Raw genomic sequence first — 24,989 nt, forward strand, 5'->3', positions numbered from 1 at the left:
TCAAAGCTCCCATGGATGCTCATTGGCAAGCAACAAAGAGAGTTCTTCGATACGTCAGTGGCACTAAGAACTATGGCCTACTGTTTCAACCAAGCCCCTCACTTCAAGTATCAGCTTATTCAGATGCTGGGCAGCAAACATTGATGATAGAAAGTCAGTAGTCGTGTACTGTGTATTTGTTGGTGGAAATCTTGTCTCATGGTTCTCATAGAAACAAACAGTAGTAGCTCGATCAAGTATCGAGTCAGAGTATCGAGCCCTTGCACACACAACTTCAACAACTACTAAGTGAAATCCAGTAGCCCTATTCAGCCAAACCAATAATTTGGTGTGACAATGTAAGTGCAGGGGCCTTAGCCAACAACCCTGTCTTCCATGCTCGAACTAAACATATTGAAATCGATGTTCACTTTGTCAGAGACCTAGTCCTTAAAGGGAAACTTGAAATCTGTATGTTCTTTCATCAAATCAGTTAATTGACTGCCTCACAAAACCATTGACACACTCTCAATTCTTCAACTTACGGTCCAAGCTTGGGATAGTGGAACTCCCCACAAGTTTGAGGGGGGATGTTAGAGAATATGCCACATCAGCAACTAAGGAGGAGTCAAGAAAACACATCAGCTAAAGAATGTCATGTCACCAAGGTGAGTCATGAAGGATTATTCCTTGAGTGCTTCAGATTTCTGTTAAGATTGGGTGATAACAAACAAGTATTCTTTCTTCATGTATTTGACCATGTGTCCTCATTTTATTTGTCATTTGGTATATAATTTTTTAATTCTTTGAATCCTTAAAATAAGAAACAGTGTATAAATTAGGCATGCTGCCCTTTTCTAATGTAAGAAAAGAATATGAAGAGGCAAAGTTGAAAAGCTCTCTGTCTATCATTTAGTAATTTGGTTCCATCGTGTACAACGATTAGCTAAACGACTGAATACACCGTTCATCGTTTAACGCTGAGCATCCATCGTGTAGAACGTAAAGGTAAACGATAGCTTTTATCGTGTAGCTCCTGAATCTTGTCGTATACAACGAAAAGGTAAACGATAACTCGTTTTCCTATCGTATAAGTTCTGAGACTCCATCATGTAGTACGAAGAGGTAAATGATAAGGTTTATCTTCACGTCGTTTAACTACCCAACTCTATCGTGCACAACGAAGAGGTACCGTTTCCCATCCATTTTATTTTTCTAACTTTTCCCACGCATGCCCTAACTCGATCATGTACGAGACATGGGCAAAATCTAGATTAGTGTGCTCCCGTTCCAACTCTGTTTTCTATCCTAGGCTTTCATCCTTTTCTGGTGCACACTCAGTCCACTATCATTCATACTCGCCTGGGCTTTATCGTTTCATTTTCACAAAAATTAGCAAATTTTTACCCGATCAGAGTTGTCCATACTAAAGTATTTTCTTCTCCATAAGGTAAATTTTCATTTTTTTTTCTTTTTGTTCATCTTCTCCTCTTCTTCTATATCTTCTTTCTCATTTTTCCTAATACTTGTGACTCTTTACTTCTCATTTGCTTTCATATAATTAATTTTCTTCTTAGCAAGAGCTTCAACCTACCTAGTCCATACCCGAACCGCCTTTAACCTACTCGGTCGAGCTTCAACCTACCCGGTTCATACCTGGACTAGGGCAAAAATCATCCCCTTGCCCAGTTGATTCTGGGTTTTTTTCCTACCTAGTCCTTCTTCTTTCTCGGTGTGCACTCGATTCACTATCATTCATTCCCGACTGAGCTTCGTCATTTTAGAACAACAAAATTTGACAAATTTCTACTCGGTCCACTGTCATTCATACCCAGTTGGGTAGCCACCCCAGGCATTTTCCTGATGCACACCCGGTCAAGCGACATGATTCCTAGTCGGGCTTCATCAATTCCAAAAGTCTTTTATTTTTTAGGAGAATTAATTCCAGAAGTTAAACTCACGAAATTTATAGCTAAAAAGACATAGTCTTATGTAATCAACTCAAATGTTTTACATTCGTATGCCCTAAAGTAAAGATAAGCTTCAAATTTTGTTAATAAAACAATCTCAGACATAAAAATGCATGAAATCCAGAATAATGAACAAATCTACTCTAAAAGAAAGTGAGGAATTTCTCTATAATTTGTTGAGGGAAGAAGATGAAAGAAAAAAATTTGAATCTTTGATGGGAATGAAAATAAAGGGTACAGTAGTCTTTTCATATATCTGATGAAATTTGAAGGGTCCAAAAATACATTAGTTTTTTTAAAAGGGTCTTTTTTTTTCCAAAGTAAAATTTCAAAAGGGCGAAGAATATCAATTGTCCCAACAAGAGGGTTTGGAGGAGAGAAGTGAGAAAGGAAAGAGAAAAATTATTAGAGAAATGAAAGAGAGGATATTTTACTAAAAAAAATAAATGGGTATCTACAATGTCGGTTTAAACCCGATATTATAGGTCCATTTTTTTAAAACTGATATTATACATCCATTTTTAGTTTTTCCAACCGATATGAAAGGTCAAATTTCTTGTAATTTGAAAAATCTAAAAAAAAAAAGCAAAAAATGGAAAATCAAGACTCAGTTGAAACATTAAATCAAAACAACAAAAAGATTGTCCCAAAATGGGCAAGCATTGGGTTCAGCACTTTACAACACTGCAATGTATAACGAGCAACATAGTAATATTGTTCTTGAGATGTCAAATGATATTGTCCAAAGGTATCACGAGCAACATAGCAATATTGTTTACCTCTACCTACTACTCCTTTGGTTCTTTGATTGTTGGGTTGGAGTTATTAAGTGTCTTGAGTTATTATTGCCCTTGTTCTTTGAATGATAAAAGACTCAATTTTGAACTTGTTTTTGCAGACACACATACATCTTTTAGTAGTGGCTCGACATCTAGTAACTCATACCAAATTAAATGCAATAACAATGAAAACCAATCAAAATATAAGGGATGAGAGTTAGGAAGAACCATTTGGATGAGTTTATATTTAATTGAATATGAGATGAAAGTTCAAGGACTGCCCTATGAATATTATTATTTTTTCTTCCAAATACCAGGTATTTGTACTTCTAAAAATAATGAATAGAGTGTTTACAATTGTTCAATAAAGATATTATTTTTCCTCAAATTTTGCACTTCAACTAAAAGTCAATCCTCAATTAGTAGTAATCTTTTGGTATTTTTTGCATCTATGATGGGAATTCAAGTAACATTGGTGTTGAAACCATGCATGTCTAGTTGAACTTCCATCTTCATTTTGTTTTTGTAACACTCAAAGAATTATGTGTACTTTCTAGTTGTACAAACATAGTTATAAAGTGCTAATCCACACATAACAAATACAGAGTATTTGTATTGTCCTACTTATTATATTTAAGAGGTTGTAATGGCTTAATTTGTAGATGACAAATACATTATAATGCTTTTATGGACTCCATGCCTTAGATAAGTAGGAGTACTAAGGCATTATATATTCATATTTGAGGAGTTATGAATATTTAGTTATGGAGATGAATTGACGGAAGGAGAAGGTCTATGAGAAAGTACATGATTGATTTTTTGAAATCAAGATGTTTTCTCCTTCATTTTAATCTCCCTTGAATTCTTGCGTGGGAGCAGTGTGATGGCCATCTTTTTCGTAGTTGTGTTTCGTAATGGTGTTAAGCATTTTTCATTATTATTATTATTATTTTCCATTTGCAATGTGGTGCTTTAGAAGTCTTCTAAGTAGAGGAATTTCTAGTTAAGTTTATTTCAATTTTGTTTTCAAAATGCAAGAAGATCTTACAGTATTTAGGAAGGGAATAAAATATATCCAATAGTTAGTTATAAAAAAAAAAAAAAAATTGGTTGTTATGATTTGAGCTGTTTTTTTTTTTAAAAAAAAATATTTGCCATTTTTGTTTGATGGGGTATTTTGGTCATTTTCCTTTATAAAAAAGTCATAAAAATTGATTTGTCATTTTTGTGATTTCTAAAACTTTTTGCCATGTTTCAAAACGAGACCTTTTAATTTGACATTTTTCTTGTGAGCCCTTGATTAAAAGACTCAATCAGAATGCTCAAAATGATTTTTACCCCATTTTATCCAAAAAAAAAAAAAAAAAAGATTTTTGCTTATTTTTTAAAATTTAATAATTTTGACCTCTTACTTACATCATCGTTAAGCAATTTTACGTAATCACCCTTTCTAATTTTCTACTTGCATTCCTTCGATTTCTCTATTTTTTTTCCCTTTTTTCTTTGTCGTTCCATCATCATCCTTTTTCTTCCTCCTTTTGATTATTCCTCATCTTTTTTTTTTCTTCATCTGGTGCTTGTTTCTTCCCCAGTGCAACCAACCTCCACTTTTCCAATGTGTAACCAACTTCGACGAGACCACTTAATCAACTCCGACAAACCCACACGAGCAGCTCTGGTCGACTTCTAATTCTCTCTCCTTTTTTTAGTTTGTGTTGCAGAACGAAATCAATTGTGGGAGAGAAAGAACAAAGAAGAGCAAAACCAAGGGCTGAAGAACGAGATCGTGAGAGAAAAGGAGATAGGAGAGCGATGAGTGAAAGGAAATAAAGCGAGAAAGGAGAGGGGAGAGCAAGAAAGGAGATAGGAGAGCAATAAAGAAGAGAGGATAGCAAACCAACGAGAGGTGAATCAACATGCACAAGGGTTTCATTTTGGTAATTTCACCTGAATTTGATGTCAGCAAATAGTAAGAAAACCTCATTTTCAAAAAGCAGAGCAATTCTCGTTTCTCCCTCTCCCCCAAATTTGAGTCATCGGTATAAAAACCTTTTTTTTGTCCTAACTAACTGGCATCTTTTTACAAAACTTTTCTAACCTTTTTAATATGTGAAATGAAATATCGAGTTTGTCCTCATTGTTAAATGAATCACTTCCCCGTTTCTCCTGTTTCTGTTTCTTGTTATATTACTAAAACATCAAATACAGAAAATTATCTAAGTTCAAACTTTGTGAGACCACTTAAAAGTGAGAATGATTTATATATATTGCTCAATTTTGTAAACATAGTTAGAATGAACATGAATAAGCGTATAAAGATGAATGTGTTGGGGAACATAGCTACACAAGATGGAACTCACCCCTTTTCGATTTTAGGGTAAGTAAATGAATTACTCTCTTAAGGGCTGATTTTGAGTCTTGAACAATGAGGCAACTCACCCTCACACTCTCACTGGCCAGAGAGGGGTCTAGTTTATAGTTGGACTATAACTAATTGTTCATTTAAGGAATTAGTAGTACTGATGTAACTATGAGGGTAAAACAGTAATTTAACCCAACTGCAGTTATGAGCGATTCATGAAAAGGTCGACTTACTTTGATTAGTTATATCCATCGACATAGAAATATATCTACAATGCGAAGAGTGCAGTTGTGAGTCTTTATGGAGTAACATGCAATTAATAAATGTTGATTAATTAGTTAAAGAGTTTAATTAATTAATTTCATATCATTGGAGCTTCTAATATGTAGGTCCAACAAGTCTCTTGCTAGCTCACTAAGAATAAAACAAGTAATAAATGATTTTGGAATAATTTGAATTCAAATTATTTAAGGGAAATTTTATATTAATGTGATTAATATAAAGTATAATGTATATTGATACATTATAATACATAACTAATTATGAATGTGATTTATAATTAATACGATGTATAAGAGAGATAAATATTTGAATAAGATTCAAATTAATATAATGTATATTGATACACTATAGTTAATTATAAGTATGATTTATAATTAACAAAAGAGAAAAATATTTAAATGAGATTCAAATTTATGTAATGTATATTGACAAATTATAATATATAATTAACTATAAATTTAATTTATAATTAATACTATATAATATATAAAAGTATCATTGAAGCTTCTAATCTGTAGGTTTATTATATTCCCTTGCTAAGCTCACTAAGGATAAAATAAGAAATAAATGGTCTTGGAATAATTTGAATTGTTCAAATTATTTAAGGAAGATTTTATATTAATTTGATTAATATAAAGTATAATGTATATTGATACATTATAATACATAGCTAATTATGAATATGATTTATAGTTAGTATTGTGTATAAGGGAGATAAATATTTGAATAAGATTCAACTTAATATAACACATGTTGATACATTATAGTTAATTATAAATATGATTTCTAATTAATAAAAGAGAAAAATATTTAAATGAGATTCAAATTTATATAATGTATATTGATACATCATAATATATATTTAATCATAAATTTAATTAATAATCAATACTATATAATATATGAGAGTAATATATTTGAATAAGATTCAAATATTAATCATATGAATGTGATTTGTATTAATACTATAAGTTAAAATTACTGTGAATGAGATTCGTATTAAAATTATAGATCATGTGAGAGAATGTCATTTGAATATGATTCAAATGAAAATTTAAATATATGATATTTAAATTATTAATTTAATTATATTTAATAAGTTTCAATATATATTAAATTAAAGGAGTTATTCTACGTTAACTGGAGGGAAGTCTTCCATTATCAATCTCTCCATCACGTTATGCTCTCACTAGACATCTATGTAATGGTCACAGAGGAATGACACTTCCTTTTTTTTTTTACAAAAAAATCAATCTCTATCAAATTCTTTTTGCCATTCCCTTCCTCTTCCAAAGCACACATTAGATCTCACAATTTAATTGCTTGCTATAGATCTCACAATTTAATTCCTTGCTAGAGAATAGCAAGGAAATCCAAGTGGTGGTGTCTTGTGTTCTTGCTATTTGTTGAGTTCGAGAGCGAAAAAGTTTGTGCAGAGAAGTTTGAGGCTGTTTGTGACTTGAAGATGAAACAATTGGAAGAGATTCTTTAAGGGTAAGTTTCTCCCTTCTCCTTTATCCTCTTAACATCATGTTTAGTTAGGACTGTTTATCCTATACTGTATGTTTTAAATCTAGTTTATGTGTTTTCAAATATTGATTATTCATTGGCATAGCGTTCACACGCTTTCACGAGGAATTTCATTCCTTCTAAACGGTCATTTAGCTAAACAAAATTACATCGATATAGATATGACCAAAACAAGTCAACGCGACTAATGTGAATGGTCATTGAGATTTCATAAAGTTAATGCGACCAAGACGATCAAGATTTATTGATCGCATCGACCAAATTAACACCCCCTATAAATTTTGGTCACCAATATTTTTGGGTCGCATTGAAAAAAATACCAAGATTTCTTGGTCGAGTTAATCAATAATTCTGGTTCTTAAGATTTATTGGTTGCCTTGACCAAGTACAAGACCAAGATTTTTCAATTTTCATGCAACCAATAAATCTTAACCCCAAATGTTGGTCACTCAAATTTGAAAAGATATGAATTATCAAACAAACCTATTTTATTTAAATTTGATAAAAAAAAATATGAAACGTTATCAAACGAAACCTAGTGTAGGAATTTCAAATGGTTGAACTTCCTAAAAGTTTTTCTAAGCCATGTGTGTTTAGGTAATATCACATGAAAAGTGAGGTCAATAAAGTTGAAAAAAACTTTTTTTTTTTAAATGAAGTTTTGAAAAAACTTAAGGGGTGTTAGGTTCACCAACATGAGTTAAGTTGAGTTGGTAAACATTACCAACTCAGTGTTTGGCTCACCAACTTTAAATGTTGGTAGAGTTGAGTTAGTTTTTCTACCAACTCACCCCAACTCTCCCTCTCTCCAATATTTTCAAGGCTCCACCTATCGACCACTATCAGTGATAACCACCACTATCACACTCTTACAACACACTCTGATAACCACCTTCTCGTGGTCAACTCCGACGACCAACTTCAGGCTCTGACGACAACTCTGGCGACCAACTCTGGCAACAACTTTCGCACAAGCAACTTTGACAACCACCTTCTCGTTGCTAACTCTGATAACCAAATCTAATGACAATAACTCCAATGACCACCTTCGTCAAGCAACTTCGACAACAAACTCCGATGATCATTTTCATGCGGCCAACTTACGATGATCAACTTTAGGATTTGACAATTGTTATATATTATAATTAAATTTACCTTCACCTATCAGTTTAAGCTTTTAGGTCAATTGGTGATTTAAGATGGTAATAGAGTAAGTGGTTCAAGGAGGTCTTATATTCAAGCTCCTACATTGTTATTTCTTTTCTAATTAATATTCATTTGCACTTGTTAGGTCTTCTTCATATTTCAAGCCCACAAGTGAAGGGAAGTATTAGATATTATATTAAAACTTAAATAACCAATTGACCAAAAAACTTAAGCTAGTGGATGAAGGTAAATTTAATATAACATCTAACAACAATCACCTTCGACAACAACTCCGAGGAAGGCCACCTTCGACGACCAACTCCGATGATGACCACCTCTAAAATCATACTAACATTCACCTCAGATGACTAATTCTGATGAATACCACCTCTAATGAGATATCCTTAATGACAACCTTAGTTTTTGCAAACATGTAAATATACCCATAAAGACAACCCTATTTTTTGTGCATGTTCAACTCATATGTTCTACGATCGTTAAAGTATATTTTAGGGTTGTTGATTATATAAAGAATAGTATTTTGTCTATGTTAAATGTAATATTTATATGTAGAAGGGTGGTTACTAAAAGAAAGATTGTGCTATCTTTTTGTAACTTTCTTGTTTTCCACTACTGACTTTCATTTTTTTACTTTTATAGGGTGGTTACTAAAAGAAAGATTATACTAGAAAATGCATTTTTCTTTCCTTTCTTTTATAATAAATTAGTTGTTGCATTTATGTGGTTTCATACATCTTTTTTAGATCACATCTCTGTTTTGCCTCCATTTAGTTTGGTGTTTTGATCTAATTCATTCTAAACCTTTGAAGGTATGTTGTAGTATGTTCGATTTTAATTTTATTTGTATTTAGCTTCATTTCCATCTAACTATAATTTGTTATCTTACTTGTAGGGTCCAAACTAATTGCATAAAGAGGAACTGCTTTAGATATCTCTTTTTTTTTTCTCGTGTTCTGAACATCGCACTATGCCCATCTGTCTTTTCTTCAATAATTAATTTAAGGTTAATTGATTTTAAGTTCGGAGTTTATTTTTTATAGTCCAAATCTTGTTTAATTGTTGGAGAACAATTTATGATGTATTGAGGGCTTATTCATCGCTACACATTTTTTTACATGTGCATAGACATTTTTGTGGTAGAAAATTAGGTTTAACTATAAAACTAACCATAAAATATGTTTAAACAAAAAAAAAAAAAATTGCAAAAAACGAGTTTGCACAAAAAAAAATACCATTTCGTTGTATTAGTGTTGGAGAAAAAAAAATCATTAACCGTAAAATTTGAAATTTATATTTCACAAGTGGGCAAAAAAAAGATAAGAATTAGTTTTATTTTTTTTAGTTAACATTTATGGTTGAATTAAAATTAATTGGGGGTTAAAAATTGAGGGTTAGGGTTTAGAGAAAATGTTTATTGCATTGGAATATGACATGTCTTTAGGGATGTAGATGAAATTGTTAAGCAATTGAGTGTTCAAATTGTGTGGTAAAAATATGATACATTTTTCAAGAAGGACAAACAAAAAGTTGTCCAATTTTTAAGCTTTTTCAGTGTTCATGATTAAGGGCTAGGTAGTTTTGAAAAGTTTTCATTTGTTTGGAATATGTTTGGTGTGTAAGATTGGAAAACAATGTTATATAATTGAGTGTTCAAAAATCGAATTCAAAATTTGTGTTTAAGATATGTTTACTTTGTAAGAATTTATTATGTTTTAAGAATGGAAAAAAATTAAGTATTTTTTATTGTTAAGAATTTTAGAAAAATATGTGTGCAGTTGGAAATTTAAAAAAAAAATTAAGACAAAATCAATTTTGTTTAGAAAAGCTGCACCAATACCCCCAATTAAACTCAACTCTACACCTTAACACACAAACTTTCTGACTCAACTCAGCATCTCAAATACAGACATTTCAACTCAATTCAACTTTGTACTCTAAATACAAATAATTTAACGTCACAGATAATCTAACTTCCCATATAATAATTGAAGGGATTGAATCTCACAGCGGAAGCGATTTGTCATTTTTGTTTTTATTTGGAAGATGAAAAGTTTATAGTATTAAAACAAAATCATATAGAACGTCTCACATGTTGTATAATACAGGTTGAGCATAAGATTAAAGGTTTTGAGAAACATACTTTTAAAGACTATCTTCAAATGTTCTCCAAATCTTCTTCTCCATGGTTGTTGTATTGATCTCTTTCAACATTAGGGACACCTCCACAGAGTCTTCCTCGCTATGACTCTGACTAAGACTGGCTTGTGGGAGTCTCTTTTGAGAGATCAGGGAATTTTGAGGGGAAGATTTTTTTTTTCCAAATAATTCTATTCTCTGTGTTATGAGATTTTTTTTTTTAGAGAATAGAGTAAAATTCAAAACTTGTAAAGAAGAATTAACCCCTTTGTCTTTTACATGAAGTGGAATAATTTCTCACTTCCTCTCTCTTTACCACTCCCTCGAGGGATTTATTCTAATTAAATTAAATCAATTTAATTTAATTTAATAAAATTAATTCACTAAATAGTTCAATTAATTAATTTAATTTAATATCTTATATTTAATCAAATGAATAATATTTGATCATATTCAAATATTTATTTCTTTCCTAACCTAAAGCTTTAATATGAATCTTATTCACATTAACTTTTAACCTATAGTTTTAATATGAATCTTATTCACATTAACTTTTAACCTATAGTTTTAATATGAATCTTATCGATATTAATTTGTTAACCTACAATTTTAATATGAATCCTATACATATCAATTTATTATTTGAATCACATTAAAAAAAATTACATCTCCTATATTACATAGTTAAATTTAGAATTAACCATACATTATAATGTATATATCTATATACATTATGTTAACTGTATCATATACAATTAACATATTATTCCCTAAATTATTTTGAAAATTTTAAATTATTCTTTCAAAACATTGATCCTTATTAATCCATCGTGAGCTAGCAAGGGGACCTAATGGATCTATAGATTATAAGCTTCAATGATCCGAGATTAATTAATTAAACTTTTTAATTAAATTAATCAACATTCATTAACTATGTGGCAAACCACTATAGACTTATAGTTGCACTCTTCGCTTTGAAATAGTCAGTCTTAAACAGTAAACAACGTTATAAAGTAAGAGTGACTGATTTCGTGGTCCGATCTTGTACAAACCCTTTTATATAAGGACACCCCCACTCCTCATGTCCCAACATGAACGAATTAGGACCACTTCGTTTGTAGCACTTTACAACATCTTGTAACAACTACAGAGCAGGCCGCATCTAATAGTGTTACCAGAATAAAGTACCCAACCTTATTCATATATTATAGATCATTTTGATTATTTACTCGAACCTGATCCACCTTTATGTCTCCACATAAATTTCAAGTACTCATCTACTAGTCAAAGGACTTTCAGGTTTATTGGATTTCTATCAAGCAAAAATCTACTCGATAACACTTTATTGAAATTCCCGAATAAGTTCCATTGTTTACAAACCACGAGTTTTAGGACATAAAACCCAACATCGTGTTCGTGTTGTGGAGAGGAAACACGAACAAGAGTTCTTCAAGAGTTAATCTCTCGATCCCTTCTCCTCTCTATATTTAGAGTAGAAAAGCATGCTTAGTTAATTATGTTTTTCATGTTTTCGTCTCTCTATAATTTGAATATTCTGTAAAATGAAAATTGAGAAAAAATGCATTTGTATGCTTCCGCTTCGGGGAACTCAAATCCCTTCATGCCCTAGTTTATTGTTTTGTGTACTATTAGCTCTCAAAAAGAGTTATTATTCCTAGCTTAATTCTGGCTCGTTATCAAATTTTACATGTTTATTTCCCTATTTTGTAGGTACTGAGCAATCATGAGGTGGAATCGGTGATTTGGAGCCAAGCGATGTTAATTTGAAGCAATTAAAGATGATTTAAGCATCTGAGCTTCAAAGAAATTGAGACAGCCAAATTTATCATCGAGTATAGACAACTATCGAGTTCTATCGAGTCAAATTCCAACAAGAAAACAAGTATTGAGCACTGAGGAAGCAAGCAGCGAGTATCGAGTAGCAAATAGCGAGTATCGAGTATCTGGCAGAACATTCAACGTCGCAACGCTCTTATCAAACCTTGGTCCAACGCTTACTCGATGCTGGAAGGCAGTAGTATCAAATGCAGGACAGCGTTGCAACACTTCCCCAAGCGTCGTGACTCTCCGGAGTTAAATCATCGCCAGCGTTGCAATGCACCTCAACGCTCGACCCTCGACACTGTAAGGCAGTGCGCTCAGTGTTGCAACGCTACGACAATTGACGAAAATTGATGACCATGCGGCGCAAGCAAATGTTGCAACGCTATTTTACAGTGTTGCAACGTCGCGAGCAACCAATAAATAAAGTGTTGATGTTCATCAATTGGAGACACGCAGAGAATAAGAAAAGTTACAGTCGCCAAACGTTTTCGTCTTCCAAATAAAGCAAATTCTGAGAGTTTAGTTCAGTTTTAAGAGCCATTGAAGCCAATTTCCCGATCGATCTTCATCAAAGTCAGCCTCGACTCATTCATTTGTTTGTTGTAATATGCTTTTTAGAGGCTAGGTAATTTTCTTTGGATAGTTTGTATGCCTTAATTCTTAAAGTTACTATTTAATTTGTTCGATTATTGTGAACCCTTTGGGTGGATTTGATTTATTAATAATAGAAATTTGATGAATTTTTCTGACACACTAATTTATTGAATTTCTTGCATGCAAAATCATTCTAACCTGTGCATAATTGAGTGATTATGTTGCATATATTAGGATCGCATGTTTAGGGTCTAGATTTTTTCTGACCAAATTCATGTGTGCCCTATTATAGTCTTCCAAAATAAATCGCGCTAATAAGATGCGGTTGTCCAACTTGTAATGTGTCTCGATAATTGAACCCTTTACTTAATGCTTTTTAGTTTTAACTCATATGTCGTTGAGAAATAAAAGTTTAAAACTGATTTAGGGTTGGTTTAGATTGTTATCAAAATTGGTTAATTGGGCTATTAGAATTTCTAATAGGTTGAGGAGTTCACATAATTGAAGGAATTAACTAGTAACTAATGATAGAAAATAAAAAAGTATGCAAACTAATCCCAAGATTTTCCATTAATTTGATTCAATCCTTTTTTCTGCACTATCCTTTATTTATTCTTTTTTGTTTAGTTTTTAATTTATTTTGTAAACAAAATCAAGAATCACCCAGACCCTTTTTCTTTACATGGAATTCATTAATCTAAGTTAATTCGACAGTCTCCCTGTGGATTCAACCTTGGTCTTATCACTTTATTACATTTGTGGTTTAAGTCTTAGATCGGTGAAAATAAATTATCTTTGCTCGGGTTGGGATCATTCATGCACGCTAGTCTCGAAGACCGAAAAAAATTGGCGTCGTTTCTGGGGATACTTGAAATTAGCCTAGAAAATTTTTTGAGTTCCTTTAAAAAAAAAATATGTGTTTAAGTTCCCTTTAGTTTGTGACCTGCTCCTTTGGGAGTGCAGATTTTGTTTTCTTTGCAGATATTGACCAAGAGGAGAGGAGAATCCAAAGGAGACGTAGAGAAGAGATCCCAAAAGAAGAGCATCCAGGAATAGCTGACAACACAACCATGGGAGAGGCAGTCCGTGAAAAAACCTTGAGGGTGCTGGCAGAGCCCGACATGGACCAGCAGCCCCTGTGCATCGTATTTCCACCGACCACGGTGCCATTGAAACTCAAATCAGGGCTAAGCAATTTACTGGCAACCTTTAGAGGGCATGCAGGGGAGAACCCTAAAAAACACATCAAGAACTTCCATATGGTTTGCGTAAGTATGGGACCCCATGGAGTCACTGAAGTGTAACTAAACCTTAGGGCATTTCCTTTTTCACTACAGGATGACGCCAAGTATTGGTTATACTACTTGGCTCCAGGGTCAATCACTAATTGAAATGATTTGAAAAGAAATTTCTTGAAAAAAAATTTCCGACCTCTAGAGCCCATTCCATAAGAAAAGACATTATGGCATTAAATAGTTTTTGGGCGAATCTTTATCTGAGTATTGGCAGCGTTATGAACGATTATGTGCTAGTTTCCCTCATCACCAAATTTTTGACAAATTACTAATTCAATATTTCTATATTAGCTTGCTGACAAATGACAGGAACTCAATCGACTCGGTAGTCGGAGGTGCTCTTGCTGACAAAACACCTAGGAAGGCCCATGAGTTGATATCACGCATGGCGGAGAATAACCAGAACTTTGGCACCAGGGCCAATGAATCTGATTCGACTGGGAATTTTGAAGTTAAAAGCTTTCTAACTTGACTTCTCTTTTTACGCAGTTGGCCCAAGGAGTAGTGGCTCAAGTCAAGGCCTGTGGAGCCTGTGGAGTACCAAGGAACGCATCTAAAGCATGTCCTCAAGCATAAGTGAATGCAGTTAGGGGTTACTAGAGGAAGTATGACCTGCATAGCCTGGTATACAACCCATGATGGCGTGACCACCCTAATTTGAAATAGGGAGGTCGAGGCCAAGGACAAGGGCATGACAACTCTAATTAACCATCGTCTTCTTCCTCATGTATGTCTCTAGAGAACATTGTTAAAACTTTGGCTGATAATTCCTTTAAATTTCAACAGAAAATTCAACAGCTGCAAAAAGACTCCCTCCAACTATCAAAGTATACAAAGGCCTATCAGCAAGAGACCAGCGCGAGCATGGCCAATCTAGGAACTCAAGTCACACAGTTAGTCGTTGCGATAAGTCAAATAGAAACAAAGGTTCAGGGAAGTTGCTTGCATAACCGAACGATGCCAACGTTAGTGCCATCACATTGAGGAGTGGCAAGGAACTTCCGTCAACAACCTATCACCACCCGGTAAGACCGATGAAGAAATTAAAAACAATAAGGGTAAATCTGGAACACCATTATCCACTCCCAAGGTTAGTAATCCTCCTTCACCTGTTATTAAACCTTATATTTTAGATTTTATCAGCAATAGCGAAAGTACAAGGATCATCTAAGCACTCAAATTCACTAATTTTCGCAAAATATAAAGCATGCTATTGTAGAAAACAAGTGAGTTTCAAGACATACCTCTTGTAGAACTTCTTCAAAGCTCATTTTCCAGCTGTTATCTTCTCTAAATATTGTTACATACCACCTCAAGACCTTCCCCACTATTCTCTTGGTGCTTGATGCGTGTGATTATGATGTGTTATGGTGTGAGTTTATGGTGATGTGTGTTATGCGGTGATCATGCAACTTTTCCTAACAAGACCCAAGTATAAGCCTTATTAGGTTTTCTGGTAAATCTAGGGTCGAACACAGGGACTACTAAATAAATATGCGACAACCACTTTGATTCTCTTGCGGTAGTAAAAACAAATGAAGTGGATGGTGTTTTGATTAAGGTTTTTCCTATGCGACGGAGTTGAACGCAAAGTTAATGAAATCGTAGAGTTACAATGAGTATGCAATGAAGGGGTTGAGAAGGGGTTTAGCTAACACTTCCTAAGATTATGCACAAGTTATGCGATCATGCTACACACAAATAACATCACGTCATTTCTCAATGCGGAGTGCCATAATTCCTATTTCTAGGACACATGCGATGTGTATATGAAAAAGTCGATAGGACTTATGTCTAAGCCTCTATTCTTGTCTATGCGATGATGAATGATGCATACATAAAACAAATGGTGACTGCATACAATCATTCCTATTTCTAGGGCGCATGCGATGTGTAAATAGCAATAGAACTTATGTCTAATTTTCTATTTCTTGCTTATACGATTCTAATCTAACTCTCTCAAGCCTAGATTCTAATCTGACTCTCTTAAGTCTAGATTCTATCTTTAGACTACTCTCTCAAGTATATCTAAAGGGTGAATGATGCATACATAAGACAAGATGATCGCATAAAATGTAAATCTTAAGTCATGCTAGCTAAATACTTCTCAACCCATTCAGAAATTTAGCTACTCATGCGAAGTATGGAGAGATTGAACCTAGATTGAAATGAGATTTTCATTTTCTGTAAATAAAGTACTGAATATAAAATAACAAATGGAATTGAGAGATAAGAAGCCCGGTAAGCAATGTCTTGCTTCCTGTGGCCTTTTACACTATTCTTTTTCATTCCAACTCTGTTCTAGATGTGTATTCTTGCTCTCGCAGGTGTTGGTCCTCTCTTCTTTGTAACGCTTTCCAGCAGTCTCTCGATCTGTCTGGGAATGATCTCTAGACTTCCTCGTCTCCTTGTTCATCTCCGTCCTCTAAGTAGATATATGAGTATGTACGTGAACAAACTAACTGCTTCCCTCTCTAACTTGTTAACCCTTTACACTGGTGGCCTTTGGTATTTATAGAGCTTAAGGTGAAACAACCTTTCTTTCTAATCCCCCTGCTCTGATGTGTCGATTAATGGTCAAGTTGAGTGTACTTGCTACAGTGTGGCTTTTAACGGCTTGTCAACTAAATTCAGATTTAAACGTTATCAACTTTTCGTCCCATCGTGATTTATTATGCTGTCACCTTGATGCGCAGTCTTTATGGCCACCTTTTTAAGAACATCTCACGATCGCGTACGATCGCATGTCTTGTGATCGCAATCTTCAAGCTGCTGACACCTTGTTCCTTTGGATCGTAATTTTACTTGCGCCATCGCATTTTTCCTGCACAAAATAAGTAAATTAACTGCTTTTATGCGATGGGCGCTTGCGATCGCAATTCCTTTCAGTTTAGCGCTTTTGGACATGATATTGCTTATTCTACCATCACATTCTCTCATTGTTTTACTTATTTGAGCTGTAATAACTTGTATTTCTATCAGTTATCAGTGCTCTAGATTGAGTTGTGGAACTCAAAACAAGCTTGAATCAAGGGATGAAGGAGAAATGCTCACTGCAGTAATCCTGTTGAAGAACCTTTTCTTCAACCCAATTTTTCTCTAAAATTCTCTATAGATTGCATGCCTGATTTTCACTCCAATCTCTTCATTATATTGCACATCAAGAAATTCTAACATGCATACTATATATTATAACAATTATAACATACTTTCAATACATGTAACATGCTTCCCATGGTGGGATTTTAAAACTAAATGGCATACTATATGCACATACAAGATTTATTTAATTATAACATACATCAAATGCATAAATAATTAAACACAGACTGATATGGTTTTTGTTTTGGCAAAAACAAGCAAACAGAAGCCTAATTATTATAATCAGCTTCAAAACCGTCTTTAAACCGCTCGAACTGCTCCAAACCGAACCCGAGGACCTTGAACCAGATTGGATGAGTCTAAATCGGACCAACCATAAACACTTTTAGGCTGAACCGGATTGGATCTTGAGAAAACCGATCGAATTGGCTACTCTCGGTCCAACCTCAAAGTCTTGAAGGATCGACCGTGTAGCACTGAAAGCAATCTTCTAGCTTCACCACCTTGTGTTGTGAAGAACTACACGATCGCTTAGTGGTTGCCTCAACTAAAAAATCGTTTAGCTTTATCGCATAGAACTACACGATCGCTTAGTGACTGTCGAAGCTAAACTATCGCTTAGCTCTATCGTATAGAACTACACAATCGCTCAACTCTATCGCTTAACTATCGTTTAGCTCTATCGTATAGGACTAAACGATTGCTTAACACCGTCGTCTAGCACTTCATGTCATTGTTTAGTATCCGTCGTAGCTAAACGATCGCTTAGCTCCATCGTATAGAACATCATCGCGTCGTCTACCATTTCGTTTACACGATCGTTTAACTCCGCATCTAAAAAATCTCAGCGCTATCGCATAGTTTTTCATCGCATCGCTTAGCATGCATCGTAGCTAACGATCGTGTAATTCCATCGTATAGTAAATTCAACGTATTGTTTAGTTCCCACACTGATGACGAAAATTTAGAAGTCAAAATTATTTAACAACTAAAATCCAGTGGACGCTGTATGCAATGCATGTTCCTAAGGTATGCGTTGATAGTCATCCATCGATGGTCATGCGTTGGAATGATAATGCGTTAACGGATGAATGCGATGACCATGCGTTCTGCCACAAGTTTTCTTGCGTTCACGCCAAGTATAACATGGACTCAAGTTTTTCGGGTAATTCGAGGTCGAACATAGGGACTTGTAACTATATGTTTGTGGTAATCTGCATGCAATGGTTTAAATAAAAGAATGGAGGGGATATTGCTAAGTTAATCCTACTCCTACTTCTATCTAACAGACAACGCAATGATAATGTGCATGAAAGGTAGAGACACGACAAACCTTGACATGAAATAAATGTGTGGGAAAATAGATAAAATGCGGAGATGATATCACTGCAACCCTTAAGAGTGACTGCAAGGGCAACCCTAGTCAATGCAAGTCAATGCGATCATGTTACACTCATGCACAGCACATCATGTTCCAATGGAAATGCGGTGCTCCTAAGTCTAGGACGCATATGTTGAATGCAAAAGTGTCCATAGAGCTTATTCTTAAGTCTCTACTCGTTTCCTATGCGATGATGCAACTGTATACAACGCTGCGGTGACCGCACTCAATCGTATCCTATCTCTAGGATGCATACGATGGGTTAATAGCAAACAGTGCTTATTTCTAAGCTTCTATCTCTTGTATTATGTGTTCTAATCTGACTCTCCCGAGCCTAGATTCTGACCTGACCTTCCCAAGCCTAGATCCTGTCCTTAGAGTACCCTCTCAAGTATCCCTAATGGATGAATGAAGCATACATACTACAAGACAATCGCATGGACTTGGTTGACACAAGATTGTTACTATCCCTAGTGAACAATGCATACATTGCTTAATGCATCCAACCACTTACCCTCTCGGGCAGTTGATTGTTGCTGACTTCACTCATAGACAAGCAATGCGTTAACCTATAGATAGGCGTTGCAGCAGCTTCACATTAAACAAATAGGGTTACTCGCACACTCACGCAATGCACACCTCTTGATGGGTTGCTACATGCTTCATATCCCTAATCCACATGACTAAGTATGCAATACTTAAGCAATCCCACTAAGTATTGCAATGAAAGTAAAGATGCTAGAAAAGAAGATGGAGATGGAGTCGAAGGAACAGAGAAATGCATTGAAAACAGATTATATTAATTCCTTAATTCTAAAATGTCATACAATATAATAGAAGCAAGAAGGGAAAAAAAATGACTGGCTGGAAGTAAAGATTTGCTTCTAACGGATGTGCATCAAGGCTGCCAGTGGTGCCATGGATGGGCAGAAGAACTGACTCTCTCAAGATCTAGCTCCAGTCGAAGGCTCCGGTTGTCACTTAGAATGGATGAAGGAGGTGAAGAACTCTCAGCCATCTTCTCACATGTTTGTCTGGATCGCAAAGATCCGCCATAGGCAAACCTCAGGCGAAGACCTTGGATCCAATGAATTTCAGCTCATCGACTTCAATTTATAGAGCTTGGATCATCGACAACATTAATTGGACTGCTCTGGGTCTGACGTTCGGCGCGTTTGTCCTTTCTAAACCTCTGCCACTAACGGCGTGGTAGGTGAAGTGTCAACATCAGCTTTGGATTTTCTCGAGGTAGATGCGTTTATGCGTTCATTTCACCTACATTGCGTTGATCCATTAATTTGTGTTGTCGCATAGCCACAATCATTCAATGGCCGCATTCGCTTAATACCGCAAATCTACATGATGACCGCAATCGCTGACGAGCGCAATTCCTATGTGATGGACACATGTGGCTGATCACCGCAACACCCATGCATTGATCTAATGTGTTTGCCTTACGTTGGAGAGTTTCTCCGCATGCAGTCAACTATGCGGTGGTCTGATTTCCGTGTTTGCATTCATTTCCTGCATTAGCTATAAAGATAGAACATTGAACGCATAATTAACGCAAAATAACGGGTTAGCTGAGATTCAACATGCTGATCGACGCAAGCTCATATTCTTATGAATTCCTATCATGATCGACGCATATTCTGCCTAACAACCTTCATAATTCTAAGTAAAAGGCCTAAGATGACATGCACACACACCAAATCTAAACGATCACTTAGTGCTAACGTATAGCAAATTGAACGCATCGTTTAGCTCCCGCAGGTACATGATGTGTTGTGAATGTGGTGCGATTACAGTGTATATTTGCGGTGATGAGTTATGCATTGCACATGCAAGTTTTCCTAGTAAAACCCAAGTATAAGCTTCACTAGGTTTCCTGGTAAGTCCAGGGTCAAACACAGGGACTACTGAGTTACTATGTGACAGTAAATTTGATTCCTTTGTGGTGGCAAAAACAAATAAGTTGGATGGTGTTTTGTTTAAGTATATTTCCTATGCGACAGATTGGAGTAAAAAGTTGATAAAATGGAGAATTACAATGAGTATGCGACGAACTGGTTGAGAAGAGGTTTAGCTAAGACTCCTAAGATTGCGTTCAAGTTATGCGATCATGCTACACACACACAACAGCATGTCATCTCTCAATGCAAATACCATGGTTCCTATTTCTAGGATGCATGCGATGTATATGATAATGTCAATAGGACTTATGTCTAAGCCACTATTCTTGTCTATACGATGATGAATGATGTACACATACACAAGGTGACCGCATACTGTCATATTCTATTTCTAAGGTGCATGTGATGCACAATAGCAAACAGAATTTATGTCTAAGTTTCTATCTCTTGCTTATGCGGTTCTAATCTGACTCTCTCAAGCTTAGATTCTAATCTGGCTCTTTCAAGCCTAGATTCTTTCTTTAGACTACTCTCTCAAGTAGGGGTGAATGACGCATACATAAGGCAAGATGATCGCATAAAGTGTTAATCTTAGGTCATGCTAGCTAAGTACTTCTCAACCCATTCGGAGATTTAGCTACTCATGCGAAGTAAGAAAAGATTGAACATAAGTTGAAATGATATTTCCATTGTCTATAAATTAAGTTCAGAATACAGAATGGCAATAGAATGTAGAGATAAGAAGCCCGGAAGCAATTTCTTGCTTCCTGTGGCCTTTTACACTGTCTTTTCACTCCAACTCTGCCCAGATGAATATCCTTGCTTTCGCAAGTGTTAGCCCTCTCTCCTTTATAGCGCTTCCCGACAGTTTTTCGAGCTATTCAAGAATGATCTCTCGGCGTCTTCTTCCCTTCACTTGTCTCCATCTTCTCAGTATAAGAATAACTATGAACAGACTAGCGGCTATCTACTTTGTATATGAGCTAACTTCTATTTTATGGCCAACTCCTGTAATGATGGTGGCCTTCGGTATTTATAGAGCTCAAGGTGAAGAAGCTTTTCTCTCTAATGATTGCAATGATGGGTGTTCATTAAATCTCCTGCTCTGATGCACCGATTAATGGTCATCGAAAGTTAAGTGTACTTGCTACAGTGTGTCGTTAATGGCTTGTTAACTAAATTTGGATTCGATCGTCATCAGCTTTCTATCCCATCATGATTTATCATGCTATCATCTTGATGCGTAGTCTTTATGTGGCTACCTTCTTGAGGAACTTCTCACGAACACATACGATCGCATGACTTTGCGATCGCAATCTTTCAATGCGCGCGGACGCCTAATTCCTTGGATTGCAATTTAACTTGCACTAACGCATTTTTCCTGCACAAAATAAGTAAATTAGCTGCTTTTATGCGATGGGCACATGCGATCACAATTTCTTCAGTTTAGCACTTTGGGACATGATTTTGTATATTTTTACTGTCGCATTCCTTCATTGTTTTACTTATTAGCACTGTAATAACGTGCATTTCTACCCGTTATCAGTACACGATCGTTTAGCGTTCAACATCACAACGACCAACGCCTATTGCTATACGATCGTCTAGCTTTTCTTTACATCATGTAGCGTCTGGATCTAGATGATCGCTTAGCAACTGAACCTCAACAACGATTTTGAGCAGAAGTTGAAAAACTGGAACAACAGCTCGACCTCCTTCACTTGTTTCATCAATTACATCTTAATTTCAACTCTAATGACTCTAAATAAATTACATACTCTTGCTAACACATAAAAGCTCATCAAACAAGAGCCAATTACAAATTTAAATGATAAATTAGAGAGAATTAAAAAGCCAAAACTCAGAAAACCATATCAGTGCATCAATTTCATATTTCTCATATAAAACACCCACCAAACCAAAATTAAACCAAATTGAATGCTTGTATGATGCTCTGATACCAATTGTAGGATTGTATCAACAACAACGAAAGTACAAGGATCATCTAAGCACTCAAATTCACTAATTTTGACAAAATATAATGTATGTTCTTGCAGAAAACAAGTAAGTTTCAAGACATACCTCTTATAGAACTTCTTCAAAGCTTCTTCTTCAGCTGCTATCTTCTCCAAATCTTAGTGCAGACCACCTCAAGACCTTCTCCACTATTCTCTTGGTGCTCTAGATTGAGTTGTGGGACTCAAAACAAGCTTGAATCAAGAGATGAAGGAGAAATGCTCACTACAGTAATCTTGTTGAAGAACCCTTTCTTCAATCCGAATTTTCTCTAAAATTCTCTATAGATTGCATACCCGATTTTCACTTCAATCTCTTCATTATATTGCAGATCAATATGCAAAGGAGAGAGTTGCATGAGTTGCAGCTGATGCTTGGAGAAGACAAGGCAAACAAGAAAGCTTTTGTGTGAGCAACTTAAGTGATGGATAATAGAAAACCCAATTTTTCAATTTGTGTTTTGTTTTGTTTTGTTTTTTTTTTTCACTTTTTCAATTTTATCTTCAAAAATCAAAATTTGATTTTAAAATTCATTTTGATTTTAAAATTGAAAAATAAAATTAAATTCATAAATTAATTTTAAATAGAACTTAATTAATTCAATATCAAATATTAAATTAACTTTTACACAAATCCATCTTTATATATTTAAATCATATTTAAATATATAAATTCTCCTATTTCGTTTAATTCTCAAATTAAACACATCATTATATCTCATATAATTACTAATTCCCTTAATTCTAATTTGAACGTTTCAAATTAACTTATCACGTTATTCTAGAGCTAGTCCGTTACGAGCTAGTAAGGGGACCTCGTAGACCTACAAATCATGGGCTCCAACGATCCAAGATTAATTGGCTAAACTCATTAGACCAGACTGATCCTCATTCATTAACTAATGGGTCACTCTATTAAAGCCCGTAGTTGCACTCCCCTAACTGTAGATATATTATGTCCACATGATTTAACCATAATCGGCAAGTCAACCTTTCACAGGTTGTTCGTAATAATGGCTGAGTCAAATATCTGTTTTACCCTCAAGATTACGTCTTATTCCTCAAGTCCCTACTAATCCTCTAATGAACAACTAGTTTGTGATCCAATCACTAAATCAAACTCTCACAACCCAGTGAGAAGGTGGGGCCCCTTGTTCAAGACCTGAAATCAATACTTGAGAGAACAACCTTTCTTCTATCCCTAAATCGGGTAGGTGTGAACTCCGTCTTGCACCCTATGTCCCCAACTATCTATCTAGTCTTACCCCTGAAATGGGAGTCTTATTGAGCCGGCGCTGTTGAGCCAACCCTCACTTATGCAAATCTAAGGGCAATCCCAAATAAGCAGAAATTCATAGTTAGCTCAGGATTAAGATCGAGTTACCTAGGTCATATAGGCGAAATAGTCAGTCTTAAACAGTAAACAGCGCTATAAAATAAGAGTGACTTATTTCTTGGTCCTGATCTTATGCAAACTCATTGTATAGGACGCCCCCACTCCTCATGTCATAACATGTACGAATTAGGATCACATCGTATCTAACACTTTACAACTCTTTGTAACAACTACAGAGTAGGCCGCATCCAATGGTATTACCAGAATAAGGTGCCCAACCTTATTCATGTACCATAGATCATTTTGACTACTTACTCGAACCTGATCCACTCTTATGTCTCCACATAAAGTTCAAGTACTCATACAATAGTCATGGGTCTTAGTTTATTGGATTTAGACTTTCATACAATTTAAGAAATCAATAATAAGTATATTGATTATAGAAAATGTTTATCATTTTACAAACTGCGAGTTTTATGACATACAACCCAACAATATTCCTAAAGCTCCGTTTCCTAGCAGACTAGCACGACCGAAACAAGAACAAAGGGACGAGGAGTTGATCGAAATATTAAAAAAGGTTCAGATAAACATTCCTCTCTTGAATGCAATCCAGCAAATCCCCAGGTATGCTAAATTCCTAAAGAAGTTGTGCACCAAAAAGAGGATAGGTAAGGATAGAGAAAAGGTAGTGGTAAGTAAGTGTTGGGATTGGTGTCCTAATTCTCCCGAAGTCTCGTTGTTTTGTAAAGATACACATTGTTCAATAAATAAAATAAGTGTTATTTAATTCTGGCATTTACTCATATCCAATAAACAAAGCTCCTTGGTTATCTTAAGTGAGCTTAAGCATGTATATGTGATATACAAGTAGATCATGTCTTAAGTGATAACCTAAATAGGTCTGTAGTATAAAGATTAAGATGGAATACCTGATTCTGATGACACTACGGATACGGCCCGCTTTGTAGAAGTTTACAAGTGTTGTAAACTACTACAGATGGTTGATCCTGACCATTCATTGTTGATTTCTATATATTAAAAATGGATAAAATCTCAACACCTTCATCTTCTATGATTCTATTAGGTCGACCCTTCATGAAAACTTCTAAAAATTTGATGTAGATAAAGGATGTCTATCTGTAGAATTTGATGGGGAGGTTGTATCTTTTAATATTTATGATGCCATGAGATTTCCTAAGGAATATCTGTCCTTGTGTTTGATTGAGACACATGATGTGATTGATGAGATTGTGTTGGATGATGATAATAATTCTAGCATGTTGGTTACCCCTTGTATATA

Source organism: Benincasa hispida, chromosome 3, assembly GCF_027475165.1.
Source record: "Benincasa hispida cultivar pf3 chromosome 3, pf3_genome.v1.1, whole genome shotgun sequence".
NCBI lineage: Eukaryota > Viridiplantae > Streptophyta > Magnoliopsida > Cucurbitales > Cucurbitaceae > Benincasa > Benincasa hispida.